At 45.0% G+C, this 18,783-nt stretch overlaps 1 long non-coding RNA gene across 1 annotated transcript in view; it reads left to right on the plus strand.

Moving 5' to 3' along the window:
- The window catches only part of LOC102454075 (uncharacterized), a 34,339-nt gene extending 23,500 nt beyond the window's left edge, over positions 1–10,839 (plus strand). The window contains exons 2-3 of the long non-coding RNA XR_332564.4: positions 3,638–3,861; positions 8,138–10,839. This is a non-coding gene — a long non-coding RNA (uncharacterized LOC102454075). The remainder of the gene's footprint in view (positions 1–3,637; positions 3,862–8,137) is intronic.
- The last annotated feature ends 7,944 nt before the right edge of the window (positions 10,840–18,783 follow it).

Raw genomic sequence — 18,783 nt, forward strand, 5'->3', positions numbered from 1 at the left:
CTTCACAAAGCAAAGAGTCAACCTGTGGAACTCCTTGCTGCAGGAGGCTGTGAAGGCTAGAACTAGAACAGAGTTTAAAGAGAAATGAGATAAAGTCATGGAGGTTGGGTCCATGGAGTGGTATTAGCCAGGGGGTAGGAGTGGTGTCCCTGCCCAAAGTTTGTGGAAGGCTGGAGAGGGATGGCACGAGACAAATGGCTTGGTCACTGTCTTCGGTCCATCCCCTCCAGGATTCCTAGGGTTGGCCACTGTCGGCAAACAGGCTACTGGGCTAGATGGACCTTTGGTCTGACCCAGTACGGCCATCTAAGCTCAGGGCTCGGGGTCGGGGGTGTCAGTGGACCACCTTGATTTTCATGCACACCTGCTCCTGGGTGGCCAGGCTGGCAGCTCTCCTGCCCTAGACGGCCACTTTCCTGTGCCTAGTTTGGAGGTCGTGGACGAGGTCCACGATGTCCGCACTAGAACAGGCGGGTGCCCGCCTCTTGCGGTCCCGGGCAAGCTCCCGGGAGCCGCCAGCATGGTCCCGGAAGAGGGGGAGGGCTGGGGGGCATCGGGTGGCTGGCTTGAGCCGTGCCAGGTGCAGGGTCTGCTAGCTGGGTGCTGGCAGGCTTGCACTTGGCACGGGCACCATAGCCAGCCCGTGCCCCTTTAAGGGGTCCTGGGCCAGGAGGGGGGCAATAGAGTTTCCCTGGTGTTGGCCAGAGTGGCCACCAGGGAAACCTGGGGAGGGCTAGCCTCCCACTAGTTCGAATTAAGGGGCTACACACCCCTTAATTCGAACTAGTAAGTTCGAACTAGGCTTAGTCCTCGTAGAATGAGGTTTACCTAGTTCGAACTAAGCGCTCCGCTAGTTCGAATTAAGTTCGAACTAGCGGAGCGCTAGTGTAGCGCCTATCAAAGTTAATTCGAACTAACGTCTGTTAGTTCGAATTAACTTTGTAGTGTAGACATACCCGAATAGAAGTCTTTTTCTGTACTCCTGTCTAGACAGGCACTTATACAAAATATTTTGCACTAAAAATATTTCTTTCAATGCAATCTCACCATGGACAGTGGACAACAGAATATTTTGGCCTGCAGCATCTACTGAAGTAACTTAATGAGGAGGGGTAACTGCAGGGATGTGTATAACAAGAGAGAAATATGCTACGTGTGCCCAAATGAGTGAAAGAGAGCATTTGCTAATATTCAGTTGGGATTCCTCTTAGGGAATCAATTGTGGCAATGTGAACTATGAAATCAGTGAGAAATAATATAGAAATAGGGATTATTTGCATGCATATGTTCATAGTTTAACTAACAAGTGTTTCTCAAAATGGGCCATGGGACCACTTTGGAAAACCTGCTAGGAGGCCCGTGCTGCTTTATTTACCTAAAGGATCTGTATGGATTGGCTATGTACCTTTCAGGTAAACAAAGCAGCGCAGGCCTGCTAGCGGTTTTTCCAAAGTGGGCCCAAACACTGAACTAACACACAGAGAAAGTAATACAAATGTATCACTCAAATGGCACGTCTACACTGCACGGCTATTTCGGGATATCCTGAAATAGCTACTCTGCATCTTCACAAGCTGGCCAATATTTTGAAATATTTTTCAAAATAATGGGCACACTATTTTGGCATCCCAGTAACCCTCATTCCACAAGGGTTAAGGGATATCTCAAAATAGTGTAACCGATGTATTGGAGCGTAAGCTTTCATGGGCAGAGACCCACTTCTTGTCACTTTTGCAGATCTAGACTAAGTTGTCTCTTTTGCAGATCCAGACTAACACAGCTACCCCTCTGATACTCAAAATAGTGTGTTATTTTGAGTTTAGGTTGCTGGGTAGAGGCACCCAAAAGCATTGCAAAGCAAACTCATTTGGTTCATTTCTGTCTGACCATTTACTTGATTAAAATAATATGTATTAATCCATTATTCCCATGACTGCCTCTCCCAGAAATTCAGAAAAAGCTTAATTACTTTTCTTATTTTACAGTGCAAGTCATACATTTCTTTGATATGCCTAAAAATGCACACTGAAGTAGAAAGAGCAATCCTTGTATTACTTACGTATTCCAAAAACTTTTATTCTCCATTGTGATCGTACCAGTCTTCACTATCTGTATTATTGTTCTGTCATTCTATTTTGCTGTTCTATGACATTTCATCTCTTTCTATCATTCTGTATTACAGAATAATGTATTTTTAAAGTATTGTATTGTGGCAATCTCAAAAATAGACAATAGTAATATGAGTTCCCAAAGTCTTTTATTTCAGAACGGGTTTCAATTTACTTAAAAGTTCAATACTGTGTGTGTATCTCTACTCATGTATCGTGTTTCTGATCACGCACTGGGTGTATGCACCTGCAAATGTCTGGGAACATGTACGTGGGGCACAAGGAAATATCAGTATTATTTACTATGATAGGATGCAAGCCTGTGTGATGGGCGACTTGCTGTGAAGTTAGATCAAAATGCACTAAGGACAGGTAAAACTATACCAAAGACACTCATCCTCGAGGAGATGAAGAGGAAGATCTAGCTTTTACATAGTGCTTTTCATCATTTCTCAATGTGCTTTGTAGATGAGAGAACTGAGGCAGAGAGCTTTGCCCACAGTCACCCATCAGGTCTGAGAAGGATCCAGGAATGGAATTTAGGTCTACTGACCGTGCTTCATTGCTTTTTGTGTCTAATAAATACACTTTTTATACGATGAGTGTTTCATACACTTTTTATACAATGAGTATTTATAGAACAATGATCAGGGAGAATATTCTTATAAGAAAGAAAGTTAATTAACATCACTGATTGAAAAAATAATAAAAACCCAAATAGTCTAGTAGCACCTCTTTGTTGTTTTTTAAGTTTTTCCTGTTACAGACTAACTCTGCTACCCCTCTGAAGCTTTTGAAAAACGAAAAGCAATAATTCAACTGCCAGTAGATCTTTTCTATAAGATTTATGATTGTGGAAGGGACCATCTAGGAAATAAACAGAGAAACTGCTAAGAGATTATAGCAGATGTTAGTTGCATTATCTTTTTTGATTTGTGATTTTTCCTGGTAGTAAATAATGACTAAAATAGTCATGCACCTTCATGAGATATAGCACCTTTTCCCTCAGTGCTTTACAGATGTTGACCATGGTACTATGAAGTTGTGAGTTCTTTAGTGACCTGAACAATTTAAAAGGAAAGAAAAGAGCCCATTGCTGAGGACTTGGACGTCTTTGCCCAGTGTTTCATCATTGCCTTTGTTTTTTCTACTTGCAGGATTCATCTGAAGTCCCACTGGACTAGAATGTATAGTACACCATCTAATATGTCATGATTTTACAACTGTAAAATTAAAAGGAGTTAATGACTTTTGTGTTGATTCTTAATTCTTTGCCTTTGTAGAGTATTGTACAAAGAAATAATTTGTACTTCATTTTCTGTGCACTTACGGATACATTGAGGGAGAGCTTTGCCAAAAGGAAATACAACAGACATAGTCATTGCTGAGGTATCTCTGATTGTCCATGAAAGGCTAAGAAACTGACAGGCATTTTTTGTTTTTGTTTTACTAACTTGATTCTTTTTATGAGTACTTGTATTCAAACCATCATAATAAATGCCTGTTCCATGAATTTTGTGTCATTACAGGTCTTCAGGGTGATGACTCCTTAAAGAAAGCCAACATGAGCCTTATTATAAACTGGCAACTAGAGGAAAGAGACACTGACATATGAAATTTTTATAATTTCTTTAAAATGTTGAGAGCTATCACTAAAGTCTTGCTCCAAAAGCCCACCAGAAGCATTTCCATTGCTAAATTAACTAATGTGCTGTATTTACTGAAGTAATTAAAAATGAAAAAGATCCAGCAGGTCAGAAAATGGAGATGCTGGATATAGGCACTTGCATTATGTACTGCTTGATCACTGAAATCACCACTAAAACTCATATTGACTAATCAGCCGTGCCAAATCACGCTCTAGAGACTTATAAAATCTCAGTAGACTGAGCAAGTGAGGCAGAGTTTAATGAAAATACCGGTGTTATTTTAAGGTCTGAGCAGAGGAATCTATCATGAGCAGAGCATCCCATAGAGAGGAGGAATTAATAATAGATAACATTCACACTGGAGTTAGGAGGGAGCCACTAAAGCAATTAAAATAGTTTAAGCTTCTTTACAATACTGTACTAAGGTTTGATCCTACAGCATTCCAGGCATTGGGAGTTTTCCCATTGATTGAAGCAGGAGCAGGAGTTAAAGGCAGAATAGTCACTTTACCTCTCTTGAATTCAGTTTACCCTTCTGAACACTGATTAAAGCATATAACAGTATAACACCTGGAAGTTTAAACTGGACAAATTCAGACTACACATACGGTGTAAATTTTCAACACAGAATGTAATTAACCAGCGGACCATCTTGCCAATTGTCATAGAGGATTCTCTATCTCTGGCAATTTTTAAAATCAAGATTGGATGTTTTCCTAAAAAATCTGCTATAGAAATTATTTTGAGGGAAGTTCTCTGGCCTGGTCCCTTCTGGGTTTAGAAACTATGAATATTTTCAGGGTATTGAGAATCTGAGCCTGTTTCTGAAGGCTACCTCTGTATGAATTGAAAGCCAGACAGGGGATATTGATGACTACATCTGTTTCACATCAGTCAGTTGTAGACTTTTCATTCACTTCAATGCAATTTGGACAGACTATCAGAGAATAAATCATTTTAATTTAATTCTGAAAGGATAACTCAGTGTCTGCATAATTTATACCCTAATGTGATTTGGTCCAGTTTGGGCAACAAACTTGTCTAATTCAGGAAAATAATACCTGTCTGAATGGCTGAAATAGGTAATTGTGATGGGGCACCTGCTCTGCACTGGGCTCTCAGGAGTAGGGATGTAAGCGAGTAATCGAGTACTTAACAACTCACCCCCTTCCTCCCCCGCTGCCTCTGTATTCGAGGCAGCAAAGGGGGAGGAGAATGACAAGAGCCAGTGCTGGGGGGAGCTGGCTTAAGAGCCAGGTGGCTCTTACTACATTTAAAATTCAGAGCTGCAGCATCCCGGACCTGGCGTGAACCAGGACTGCTCAGTCCATGTCCCAGACCTACCCCACTGTGGCTCTGCCTTTTAAATGTAATAAGAGTCTGGAGGCTCTTACTACATTTCAAATGCTGAGCTGCAGTGGTTCTGGGGGTCTATTCCCACTGCGGCTATGCAAAGCGCCTCACCTTATCGATTAATCAAATAGTTGATACCTGTTGTATCGACTACACGATTAGCCAAATATCTGCTCCTTAACATCCTTGCTCAGGCATTAATAAAGCCCTAGAAAGGATGTGAAGGAACCAGCTAATCACAAAAGGGCTTGCAGAAACACCCAATCAGAGCCAGGCAGACCTATATAAGAAGAGCTTCAGACAGAGCAGCTGCAGTCATTCCTGGAGTTTGAGAAGGGAGGACGATTGGCTGCCTTGCAGTGGCATACCACTGCTGCAGGCAGAGACTCAGGGATCTAAAATGCAGCTCCTGGCAGGCTGTAGACCGAGTCCTTGAGGCAAGGGCAAAGAAAGTGCTGGGGCTATGGGGAAGGGTCCAGGGAAATCTTCTGAAGAGTCAGAGAGGGTAATGCAAGCAGCAGCCATCACAGGGTCCCTTGGCTGGAAGCTGGAGTAGTGGGTGGGCCTGAGTCTTTCCCAGACCCCATTCACCACTGAGGAAAGTGGCTGCACTAAGGGACTGTAACAGTGTCCCCTGGAAGGGGAGGAACATGGAGTGTCACACAGCCAGAGGACTGTGTCCTGAAAAGGGACAACATGGGCTCAGGAGCAGAAATGATGACAGCAAGGCACCACCAGAAGAGGGCATAATGGTGAGCACTACTAATCCCTGGGACAGTCAGCAGGAGACACCACAGTAATGAGTCAAACCCCATCACAACAAAATTGTATCACATTGACTAAAGATGTTGTGATTGACTATTCTGTGCTGGCTTTATGGTGATTCTTCCTGTACTGCGCTCATTTGTGCATTTAGGGCCTTACCTTGCAAACCTTATTTAAGTGAATAGTGCTGGCTTGTGCAAGTACGCTCACTGGCTTCCAAAAGGGAAATGTTGTGGATCTAGGCATATGGGGATATAAACTGAGGCAGTCAGATCTCTCATGGGAAGGAGCAGATCCTTAGTCACTTGAACCTAAGCCTTCCCCTGGTTTTTAGAGCAAGAGAGGCATAACAGTTGAAGCTGGCAGACAATCCTTCTCTCCCTCTGCTTATGCAGTCTGAGGGTTCTTTCTCTCTGGGTCTGTGCTGTAGCTGATGATTGCTTTGGCAGAAGGCCTGGATTCTCTCTGGCTGACACTTTGACTGGTCACACTGTCTTAGAGACAGTTGAGGGTGAAACGATCCGCTGTTCTGAAGTTGGACGCTAGTGGTCAGCTGCACACTCTGGCTGACATGTGAAATAGAGTTTTCTCCCCTATTCTGTATTGAGCATTCAGAAGCTGTTGCATTCTCTTGTAAAACATTAGTGAGATGTATATATACAAATAGTAAACTTACAAATGTTGTATTTGGAATCTGATAGATGTTTCATATTTTAATATCTCACATTTTGCAGATATGAATGATGTGTTGGAGGTAGAATCCAGCCAATGTGGATTAAGAATAGACTGGGCTGATCATAATCAAACATGGGGAGACCAGGTCCTAGGAGGATCACTAACAATCAGAATGGAGAGAGAGTTTGAGGGGTTTGAATGTATTATTAGCTTCCATTTTCATTCTGAGATCTGTAAGCTGAAGGGTGAAGTGAATTTGTGCAGAAAGCTCTGTAAGAAACATGGGTGATCTAGTTTTGTAGTTAATATAGCTACTTACTGACGAGTTGAAGGCTTGGTCTGCACTAGACTAGGAAGTTTGGCTTAAGGTATCCAACTCCAGCTACCCAACATGTGTAGCTGGAGTCGGGTTACCTTAAGCTGAGCCTTGGCAGCATCCACAAAGCAGGAGGCTGTCAGGAGTAAACAGTCCCTTTAGCTTCCCTTACTCCTCACAAACGGAGGAGTACTAGACGCTGGCAGGGACTGCCTCAGCACTCAATTCATGGGTCTATACTAGACCTCTGGAGGTAAATATAGATCTGTAGGTAAATATAGATGTGTGCAGAGAGTGCTATAAGCACTCTCATGTCTGGCAATAGTGCTGGTGTGCCATAAAAAGAGTAAGGAGAGTGTGTATTAGGGACATGGAAAAAAGTGAAGTGCATAATAACAAGGGAACCTAGCCAAATCCATAATCAATGTGCTATATTGTTATCTTCTAATCTAAGGTTACTGGCTTTCAGAAGAAACTTGTACAGGAACTCCTATAAGGCTAGTGTTAAGCTGTCAATTTGTGAGATATACAGACTCTTAGTTTGCAGATCAATGTCATTTTCGCTGAAGTATGAGTGCTGTCAACCACCTTGGGGACATGAGTAGATGTTATCCAAGTGCTGCCTGCCCAGAAGTTAGCTGCACTCAAAATGAAAATAGATTAATAGTTCTCTTATTTTATTTTCTCTTCCGTTCTGTTTCCTGAACCAGCCAGTTCTTCCCTGAGAAATATTGCTTTGGTCTGATTTTGCATCATAAAATACAACAGGCAAAAGTCACAAGGAGCCAAAAATTATTTTGGACTGTGTCCAATCCTTTTCAAAGGAGTCTTCCAGGAAAATCCCAGGTGAAAAGCATAACTTTAAAAATGCAGCATATATCAAGGTCAGCAAAAATGTGGCCACTTTGCTCAGCCTGTATTAATGCTTAATGTAAAATTTCCATTGTGGCTGACAACATTGTCATACAGAATATAAATATATCAAACATTAAACAGAACTGCTGAACTGGACATTAAGAATTCAGGAATCAGACTGTGAGCTCCATTCAAGGCAACCATTGTCATTACTTTTTAACAGTTCGCAAAGAGATTTGAGAGGCTATTGGTATCTTCATTTGACTAAAAAACTAGTTTAAAATGTAGCTGAAAACTCTTTTCAAACAGATATGCCTTTCAAAGCCAGCAATTAAAAATGTGTTGTTTGTGGAATTTGGCAAAGATTGTACAACAGCAGCTCTACTAAAATATTAAATGCTTTGTGTTCATTTCAGGATTCTTTCCTGTTCACTGAGAAGTAAACAGAATGGAGTTAATTTGCACAGAAACCAGCAAGAGCATAGAAAATATAAGTCTGCATAACACACGGTAGTGTACACCGAAGGTTCAGGTACTGTGCCTGGGAACAAGTGTTCTAATCTGTCTGTGGAGAAGCTGAACAGTTTTACCATGAACCCAGTGACAGCTTTTTCCAGGCGTCAGTGAAAATGGAATACATTGGATGTCCCTGCAAGTGGTTAAATTATAATTCAGTAAATTTTATATTCTACTACCTTTGAAATGTAAAGTGGGGGCACCTACCCTGGTGAGTATTTCAATATTCACATGCCTTTGGGTACTGTCTGATTTAAATAATGAATCAAATTGTGGTTCAGTGCACAGTTCCCATGAACTGCCAAAGCAGCATTTTTGTGCACCTGGATGCTAGCTGGCAGTACTCCCTGCCTCTTACAAAATATCATGATGGGGCATGAGCAGTGTCTTTAGGAAAATTTTTAAAAATCCTTTCATTTCACATAAAATTTTGTAATTTTGAATCTTCCTCCTGATTTGGAAGACACAAATGTCACATGTATACATTTCGCCTGGGATGGAAATTTCAATTTTTCAGTCAGCTCTGTCTCTATGCAGCAGCCCCTGCCAGACTCTGTTACACAGTTTGCATGGTGGGTAGAAGTGTTTGGGTGTAACCATGAGTGTAGTACCCCTTGGAGACTGAAACTTCTCTTGTGCCATTGCACTGGGCAAGAAAGTCCAGAACTCAATCTCCTCTTTATACCTGACTAGGGTTGCCAGTTGGTTTCGATAAAAATACCGGACACACTTGACATTACATCTCAATCTACATTACATCTTATTTAGAAAATACCGGACATTTCTATTTACTCATTTATATTTTCTCAATTTTTTTCCCGGACAGAAAGCTCAAATACTGGACTGTCCAGTTCAAAACTGAACACCTGGCAACACTATGCCTGACTTTCACTAATTTTCTTTGGCATGTGAAGCTGTCAGGGGCCAAACCTCTAGGGGTATGTCTACACTACAAAGTTAGTTCGAACTAACGGACGTTAGTTCGAACTAACTTTCATAGGCACTACACTAGCGCTCCGTTAGTTTGAATTTAATTCGAACTAACGGAGCGCTTAGTTCGAACTAGGTAATCCTCATTCCACGAGGATTAAGCCTAGTTCGAACTTACTAGTTCAAATTAAGGGCTGTGTAGACCCTTAATTCGAACTAGTAGGAGGCTAGCCCTTCCCAGGTTCCCCCTGGTGGCCTCTCTGGGCACAACCAGGAAAACTCTTCTCCTCTCCCCCAGCCCCGGGCCCTTAAAGGGGTAGACTCTGGCCAGACGGCACTGGAGTCAGACAGCTCTGCCAGCAGTGTCTACCCCTAAGCTACTGGCCCCACCATGAGCCAGGCAGCCAGTGGCAGCGAGCCGTCCCCTGCCCAGTCCCCGAGCACCCAGGGGCCAGCCAGGGGCTGTAGACGGTGCGCGGCCCCCTGGACTAGTGCGGAGGTCGTGGACTTCATTGAGATTTGGGGGCAGGCCCCCAATCTCCAAGATCTCCGCATTAGGAGGAGGAACGCAGCCGTCTACGGCCACATAGCAGCCGCCATGGCCCGCAAGGGACACAGGCGCACCCAAGAGCAGGTGCGAATTAAGCTGAAGCAGCTGCGGCAGGGGTACGCCAGGGCCATAAGCGGCGGCGCCGCTGCAGGGGATGACATCTGCCCCTACTTCCCCACCCTCCACCAACTCTTGGGGGGAGGGGCGGTCCGTGCCAGCCCAGGGGACAGTGAGCCGGGACCGGAGGGCCCTGACCTGGGCGCACCGAAGGGGCCACCGCCAGCTGTTCCAGCAGGGTCGTCCAGGGAGACCGTACCGGGTAAGTAGTTTGAATTAAGTAGTTCGGGGGGGGGGGGGGGAGGTGGGAGGGAGACCAGAGACCACGCGCGTGGGCCATGCCTTGCACGGATCATGCAGACACCTGTGCACGTGCGAGCACATGCCATGCCACCCTTGGGCAGGTGGCTCCAGCTGCGTGACACCCAGGGGCCATGGCTCCATAGCCACATGCTTGTGCAAAGAGACATGACATGCTCCCGACCCCGGGGCAGGACCCAGCAGGATGCTTTCCCTTCACATGTCCCCTCTACACGGAGGCAGGGGACATCTCCCCCTCTCCCCCACCGCCCCGGCCACACTATACATGGCACAGGGACATGGGTGCGGTCTTAGGGCAGCTCCTAGTCCCGGGGAGAGCCAGACATCCTGACCATGGCCTCTGTACAAGCACAGCAGCTATGACGGTGCAGGGGTGCGGGAGGGGGCTGGGCATCATCCTCTGCATCCCCAGGGAGAACTGACCACTTCTCTTCTTTCTCTACAGCTGCACCAGCTGCTCGTGCAGGGCGCACCACCCCGCCCGGGACATGCTCCCGCACTCGCGGCCTGCTCCAGACCGCCAGCACGGAGCAGGAGTACGGGGACCAGCACCTGGGGGCCCTGCGAGCCCTGCACCGCACACTGCAGGCCTGGATGCGGGAAGACCTGCAGGTCCGCCATGAGCTGCTGGCTGAGGTCCAAGGGCTGAGCACCAACCTGCAGCTCCTGCTGCAGAGCATGGTGCCCCGTGCTGGTCCTGCGCCTGCTGCCCCCCCAACTGCTGTCCCTCCTCCCACTCCTGCCCACCTCTTCCTCCTCAACCCCCACAACCTCTTCCTCAATGTCCACCCCCCCCACCTCAACCTCCGCACCCTCCACCCCATCCCCCCGGGGATGCCGAGGCCCCCTCCCTCGCCGTGCTGGGAGGCGGTTGGCCCGGCCAGACCCCCACCCCTGATCCTTCAGTTTCCCCACCCCCTCCTTTCCCTTGCTTCCCCCTTTCAGCTCCCTCCTCCCAGTTTTCCCCCTCCCCTCTCCCAGCCTCTCTCTTCCCCTCTCCCACCTCCTTTTCCCAGTTTCCCCGAGTTTTGTTAAATAAAGAGAGTTTCTAGTTTTGACCACACGTTATCTTTATTTTGTACATCAGGAAGGGGGGCTAGGGAAGGGTAAGTGGAAGGAAGTGAGGGAGGAATTGGGCACGAGCCCCCGATGGGGAGGACTGGGCTGGCTCTGCGGGCTTCTGGGGGTGGAAGCTCTCCTGCAGCCCCCCAATTGCCCCCTCTCCCCAGATGGCAGCCTGCGGCAAGTGCAGCTGGGCTGATGGCCAAGTGGTGTGATGTGCCCAGTGTGGGTAGTCCGGGCACTCCAAGCCAGGACTGGTTTGCAAGCGGGGCACCCCTGAGAACTGTCTGTCCGGGGTAAGGGTCGGGTCCCTTTAAGCGCAGCCCTGGGCTAGCCTGAGGCAGCATCTCCACGCTCTAAGTCCTCCTCTGATGCCCTGCCGGCACTGCTTCCGGCCATCCTTAAGCCCGGTTCAGGGTCCACTTTATGTGGACATGCTAGTTTGAATTAGCAAAATGCTAATTCGAACTAGTTTTTTAGTGTGGATCCGTTAGTTCGAATTAGCTTAGTTCGAATTAACGTTGTAGTGTAGACGTACCCTAGGAGTTTGCCTGAACAAGGATCACGGGGTTAAAACCCACATTGTTAATTAGAAGGACAGTGGTTCTTTGTGGCTTAACTGCCTGACTCTTCATTGTCAGTGGGTGAGGCACACTGGGGCCTGGAAGGTGTGAGTGGGGCTCAAGAGTGGCAGTTGAACTCTCTCATGCAGCTCTTTTGCAGCGGTTGCCCCCATCGCTGTTCTATCCTATTCCCCAAAGAGTTTGTAAATGGATCCACATTGGCCTGCATCCACTGCTTCCAATCTTTTCCTGCTGTACTCTTCATGCATGCAAATGCCCTGGTGCACAGGGAACATCCAGGGCTGTGCTAAGTAGCATGGAAGTAGTCTGTAGCTCTGGGGTAAGATCTCTGCATCTTTACAATGTATGAACTACACGAGAGGTTCTGAACTCTGTATATCTATATCAAAATGCTGACTGCATTTTGAATGCATGGATATTTGCCTGTTTACTTCCATGTTGTGTAGAAGTCCCAACATATAGGCTGACAATGGAGGCTAGTTAGCTTTAAGTACCTGTTTACTGGAAATCTAGTCACTCTAGAGAAAAGACTAGCTCATGCTCAGAAGAAATGGTTCAGCAGGGGGAAAGTCATCTTGACAACTTAGTCACCTAGGCTGTCTACATTGGCACCCCTTTCTGGAAAAGGGATGCTAATGTAGACTTTGGAATAGGCAAATCCGTGGGGGATTTAAATATCCCCCGCGGCATTTGCATTAACATGGCTCCTCCTCCTCGCCTCCCCAGGGGCTGCCAGAGCCTCTGAACACATGGAGTTGGGACCCTCTCGGGCAGCCAATGTCTCCTGAGCTACCCAAGGCAGGCCAGCCCCATCCCTGAGCCCTTCTCCCTCTCCTCCTTCCCAGGTTCTTTCCCCAGTCCCTACCCCGTTGTATATCCCCCAAATAAAAAAAGAATTGTGTTTTCAAAACAAAAAAGGCTTTTTCATTTGGTCTGCAGGGGAGGGGAGAAGGTGGGAAGGGAGGACAGGGGAAGGGCAATGTGGGGGAAGAAAGGCATACAGGGGCAATGCAGCGACCCCTTGTGAAAAGGCCCAGGGGAAAGTCTAATAGGTGGCCTTTGCTGAAACTCTACTGGATAAGCACAGCCCCCCGATGTGCTTGTTAAATGGCATTGGTGTCTGGCTGCTCGTAAGCTCTGGCCAGCTGATCAACCTCTGCCCCTATCCTGGGAGGAAAGTCTCCACCTTGCTCTCACATAGGTTGTAGAGCATACAACATGTCATCACCACCTAGGGATGTTGTGCTCTGATGCCCAGGTGGTGAAGAGACTCCTGAACCTCCAATTTAAGGGGCCCAAAGCACACTCTACAGTCATGTGGCACCTGCTCAGCCTAGCACTGAAGTGCTCCTTGGTGGGGCCCAGGCTGCTCGTGTAGGGCTTCATCAACCAGGGGAGCAAGGGGTAGGCTACATCATCCAGGATGCACATGGGCATGTCCATGTCCCCAACCCTGATGGTGTGGTCGGGGAAATAGTACCAGCGTGTATCTTCTGGAACAAGCTTGAGCTTCGGAACATGCAGGTGTCATGCGCCTTCCCTTCCAACTGACATTAATGTCCATAAAGTGGCCCTTGCAGTCCAGCAGGGCCTTCAGCATCATAGAAAAGTACCCCTTCCTGTTATATAGTCTGAGGCTCAGTGGTCGGGGGCCAGGATAGGGATAAGAGTGGTGTCTATGGCCCCCGCTCAGGTGAGGAATCCCATGGTGGCAAAGCCATCCATGATGGGGTTGACTGCCCAGAGTGGCGACTCTCCATATCAAGATGGTATTGATAGCCTTGGCTACCTGACCGTGGATTTCCCCGTGACAAACTGGTTCCTGACAGAGTGGTAGCTGTCCGGCATGGTGAACTTCCTTAGGGCAATGATGACACACTTCTTCTGGGGGATGGTGGGTCTCATGAGCGTGTCATGTCTCCTGAGGGCAGAGCTCAAAGAAGGTGGCCTTCCACATGTGGGAGTTCTGGAGCTACTGTTGGTCATCCCATCACTGCAGGACAATGCAGTTCCACCAGTCAGGACTGGTCTCCCTCTGCCAGAAATGGTGTTCTGCGGTGTGCAGGGGACTGAGGACCATTTGCTGCAACAGGAGTGCCAGGACCTGGGTCAAGGGGTCTGCTGGTCTGGGCTGGTTGTTGTTGTCCTGAAGCAGCATGAGGGCAGTCTGGATGAACTGCGCCATGAGGCACAGCATGAGGCCTGTGAGCCTGACACTGCTTTGCAGCAGCAGCAGCTCTAGCTCCATATTGTCAGTGCTGTGGCATCCTCAAGGGCAACCAGAGCACACAGTGTGAGTTTGGAGTCCTGCGAGGCGGGAGGCAGTGGAGAAGTGTTGTGTGAGATGCAACTGTAGAGCGGAGCCACTTTAAGCACGTGTCTCAACTAAACTCAGCAAGTGACTGCTCTCCTGGTGCCCTCCCTGAAGTGCTTCGGGGGCTTTAAATCAGCATGGACACGCCATTTCAAAATAATTCGGAGCTATTTTGGTGTTGTCTTGTAGTATGGACATGCTATTTCAAGGTAGTTATTTTGGGAGTTGTTATTTTGAAATAATTTCATAGCTAGTGAGAGACCAGGAATGGGCATTTGCTCAGCTTGGCAACACACGGACAAAACAATACTTCTGTCCTCCCCAGAGTTTCTTACAAGCTTTAAGAAAACTTTCATCTTCAGTCACTTCAGTTGAAATATCATCTGCCTTTTAATGGAGGGTTCATCTGCCTTTTAATGGAGGTTTGATACATGAGGTGCTATCGAGGTACCATCCATACATTTGTCCTGAACCTCATATCATTATTCACACCAGCTCAAGATAGGTGTAAAACGGTGCTCCCAGTCTGGTTTAATAGCATTTTACATTGTCTTTCCATTAGCGTGAATGATGATACAAAGTGCAAAGTGACAGAGTTCTGTTCCTTGTGAAGAAGCTTGTCTCCCCAGATGTTGATTCAATGGTCAATTAGCCTGCCATTGTTTGTTTTTCCACACCCATCATTGCAGTGCTGACCTCAAGTTTTATACTAATATGAAGGTTTCAGTCTCATTCATTTGTGTGTAATATTTCTGCATTGTTGCTAACTTGCCATCAATTTAGTGGCTTCTTGTATGTGTAAAGTGCTTCCATTCTGCTGTATTAAACATTGTGCTCTCATTAGAATGCAAACAATGCTAGAACCCATTTTTGACTAATTTACAAATCAGACTCTTCTGAAAAACACATAGCCTATAATTTTGCTTAGAGACTCAGATGCATTAGTGACTGCCAATCCGAAATCAGTTCAACCAGGATCAAAGCTAAGGATCTGTCTCAACCATGGATCTGCTTCATGAGAGATGCAGAAAGGTAGCCACTCACTTGTCTATGAAAATGTTGCTTTCAATGATGCTACACTTCCAATAAGATTTGCCTCCCAGAATGGAACATATCACATCAGCCACTGGAGAGATAATTGAAAAAGCCTGTTTGCCAAAATAAGAATAAGAATGAAATACATCAAGGAGGCTATCAGAACGTGTAGAATTCTTTTTGCTGTTGGCAGATGTCACTCACTGGTTTACTAAAGGAGGAAAGATTAAAATGACTGTAAAAGAGAAGTGGATCCAACTTGACATGTACTGCAGAGTCCCACTACAGTTGTGGAGAGCTGAAAGACTAGAAGAATGTTCCTGCTGTTTTATTTTCTAAGGACCTAATTCTGCTACCATTATTCAGATTAAATAGAGTTGTATTATGCAGACTGCCACAAAAATACCATTGTCATAAAGAAGTGTGGGAGAATCTGTTCCCATACTATTATTAAAATAAACTGAATTTGTTGATGGTGTGTTTAAAAACCATCAAAATTCATAATAACAAGAACGGACATGTATGCACATGCACACCATCTCTGATTAATTATAAATATCTGAGTGCCATCACCTCAGGTTAGGTGAGTCAGCCACCACCCCCGTGATATGTCAAATGTGCGCAGGAATCTCTCTAGAACTGCTTGACCATACTAATTGTTTGTGGCTGGTCTGTTCAGTGGACCATAAAATGCTCTCTAATTTTTATGATACTATTTTAAATGATGCTTTGGATTTCAGCTTATGTTCCTCTGCCTAGCTCACGTACTTTTAAGTGCTTATCAGCAAGGTAGATAAACGTTATTAATTAATCCTCAAGTGTCTGCTGTGTAGCATCAGGTGTACTTATGTAGTGTAATCCTTAATGGGATTTTTATATTGAAGATCAAATATGTTATAGCTACCTTATTTGATTTCTACCCTGCCCCCCAAAGTATTAGTTATTTGAGCAGACAATGAAATTTATTATTCTGGACAATAGCTTTTCTCTGTGTCCCACTGTGTATCTTTCTGGGCTGAAGTCCTTTTAAAGAAAATGAAACATTTCACATTGCATTAGTATAATTTCATGTGAAAGTGACTAAACTAAAGTCATTGATTAATGCAGTTCATGGACTAGAACATTTCATGGGGAGATTATTGCCTTCTGGGGACATATGCAAATATCTTGCCTTCTTTGACTCAGCTATGTTGTTAGGCATCTTCTGTGGGGAATTAGTTTGATTGCTTCTGAGTCATTACATAAGCCACATGTATATTGAGTGTAGTTTATGAGGTGTTGTTTATAATATTTAATGAGCCAACTAAAGAAAGATCAGGTATAGTAAACAGCATTACTGAATTCGCACATAAATAATTCATAATTCATTATTAACATCTGCTTTCTGGTGGTTTAAAATTATGAACAGGTACTTTACCTTCATTAATACATTCCAAACTAATATTCCCTTTTTTATATTTTTCGACTTGTTTACTTACTATAGCCACGTCCGGATATTGTGTGTTACAGAGATATATAGTGGTGCTTTTGAACGTTTGCTGGGGTTTTCAAAGAAGCCTTAGCCTTGAAAGTCAATGGGATATGGGCACCTAAATCCCATAGACTGCTTTGAAAATGGCAGGCTAAGAGATTTAGGGTTTGGGATGAGAGGAGATTATTTTCTTCACTTCAGGATTGTGATCTCTTCTAATAAGAGTAAAGTACAGAAAGAGCAGTGTTGTCGGTGCACCAAAGAATTTGCAGTCATGATTTCCAAACATAATAAATTACAATAATCCACAACTGTGCATTGAACATTTATCATTATAAAATCATTAAGGTGCAAATTCAGTACAAGTCATAACAGAAATACCAGTATGTGTCCAAAATATAAAGCAGCTACATTTCACCTGTGTATTCCAGGGTTACTACTAATCATTTAGAAAGTTATTTATAAGCAATTTCCATCTTGTGCATGTACTGATGTGGCTTTTTTGTGTGTGTTTATGTTTTATATCAAAACAATAAAAATAAAATTTCAAAGGAAAAAAACCCTTGAAATCAGCTATCAGAATTCAGCTGGGTACCATGCTAAAGACATTGGTTCAGAAGCGACCTTTTAGATTTTGCATTCTTGGACACACTGAAGTTAATGCAGGTCTTGGAAGAGTGAAATTGGTCTCTGGCTATGGTGCTATAAAGCTACATACTGAAAGCTGATCCAGAAGTGACATTGGTAGTGGTTAATCCAAAGTGATCAGCATTGCTTAGGAGGCCTTATTAGAAATCCAGGGAATTGACACTAGCAGTAGGATGGTTTTAGTCTAATAAATAGACAGTCCCAGTTCTGATCTTCCCCTGTTGTGCTCGAACTGGAACTTTGGTATAATTATTCTTTCACTTTTTACATATCATGATGATGGATAATTTCTTGTGCAAGAAAGCCCGATGGCTAAAATGGCCATCGGAGCTTTCTTGCGCAAGAGAGCATCTACACCGGTACAGATGCTTTTGCACAAAAGCACATCTTTTGCACAAAAGCACATGCCAGTGTAGATGCTCTCTTGCGCAAATACTTTTAATGGAAAAACTTTTCCGTTAAAAGTATTTGCGCAAAATCATGCCAGTGTAGACGCAGCCGCTCTGTTTGGTTAACCAAGGGAAGTTGTCAGTATATACGTTGTTGGGGTTGGTGAATGACAGAGGAGTACTTCTGGAACAGATGTTTGATATGATCAGTGTAAAGAGAAACATCATGTACAGAATGTCATTAACAGTCAATGGAATGTCCCAATCAACTGATGTACCTCTTAAAACCCATGCAAACTATTAAAGGCTGTAGATGGTAGCAAAGTTCCTTTGAGAGCTGGAATCACACAGGATCCCTCCTACTAACACTACAAGAAGAAGTCTGCCGGTAGAAACACGAACTTCTCCTAGTGAATGCTCTTAAAAGTTCATTCCGAAATTATTAGTCAAACCATGAAATCTAATGACAACCTTGATTACCACAGTGAGTGAAGAGCAGCTGAAATTTCAGTTAGAGTTCTGGTCTCTCTAACTATTGGAGCATTTGAAGAGTTGTGAGTAGGCTGGGTATTTTGGCTGTTCAGTCTTCCAAAGATATATGACTGTCATCCACTTGAATGAATTTGCCATGGAAAAGATGGAGACACTACAGTAGGCCAGGCAGGTTGGTTTAAGGTATGCAACTCCAGCTACACAAAAGGCATAGCTGGAGTTGGCTTACCTTAAGCTGAGCCATATCCACACAGTGGGATGCCAATGGGAGCACATGGTCCAGTCAGCTTCCATTACTCCTTGCAGAACCTGGCCCACCACCCTTCCAACAACAATGGCCTTATCCTGCCCAGCTCCAACACTGGCAAGGTAGAGGTGGGTGCCCAGCAGCTCCCCAGGCTAGCAGGACTCAAACCCACCAACTGGGCTCTGGAAACCAAAGCCTTACCCGTGAGGCCTCGCAGAATGAGGCTGATGTGTGTGTGTGTGGGGGGGCTGTCTTCAGCATTTGATTTATGAGTCTATATTAGACCCACTAAATTAAACGCTGGAAGATTAACCTCCAGAGAGTTGGTTTTCTTGCTAGCGTAGACATGCCTTTAAACAGCTCTTTAGCAAAATATTCAGTAATCCATGTCTCTGAAGTTTCTATGAAGCATCGTATCTGGCTAATTCAGTACTGTGGCATTAATT

This window comes from Pelodiscus sinensis, chromosome 13 (assembly GCF_049634645.1).
Source record: "Pelodiscus sinensis isolate JC-2024 chromosome 13, ASM4963464v1, whole genome shotgun sequence".
Taxonomy (NCBI): Eukaryota; Metazoa; Chordata; order Testudines; family Trionychidae; genus Pelodiscus; species Pelodiscus sinensis.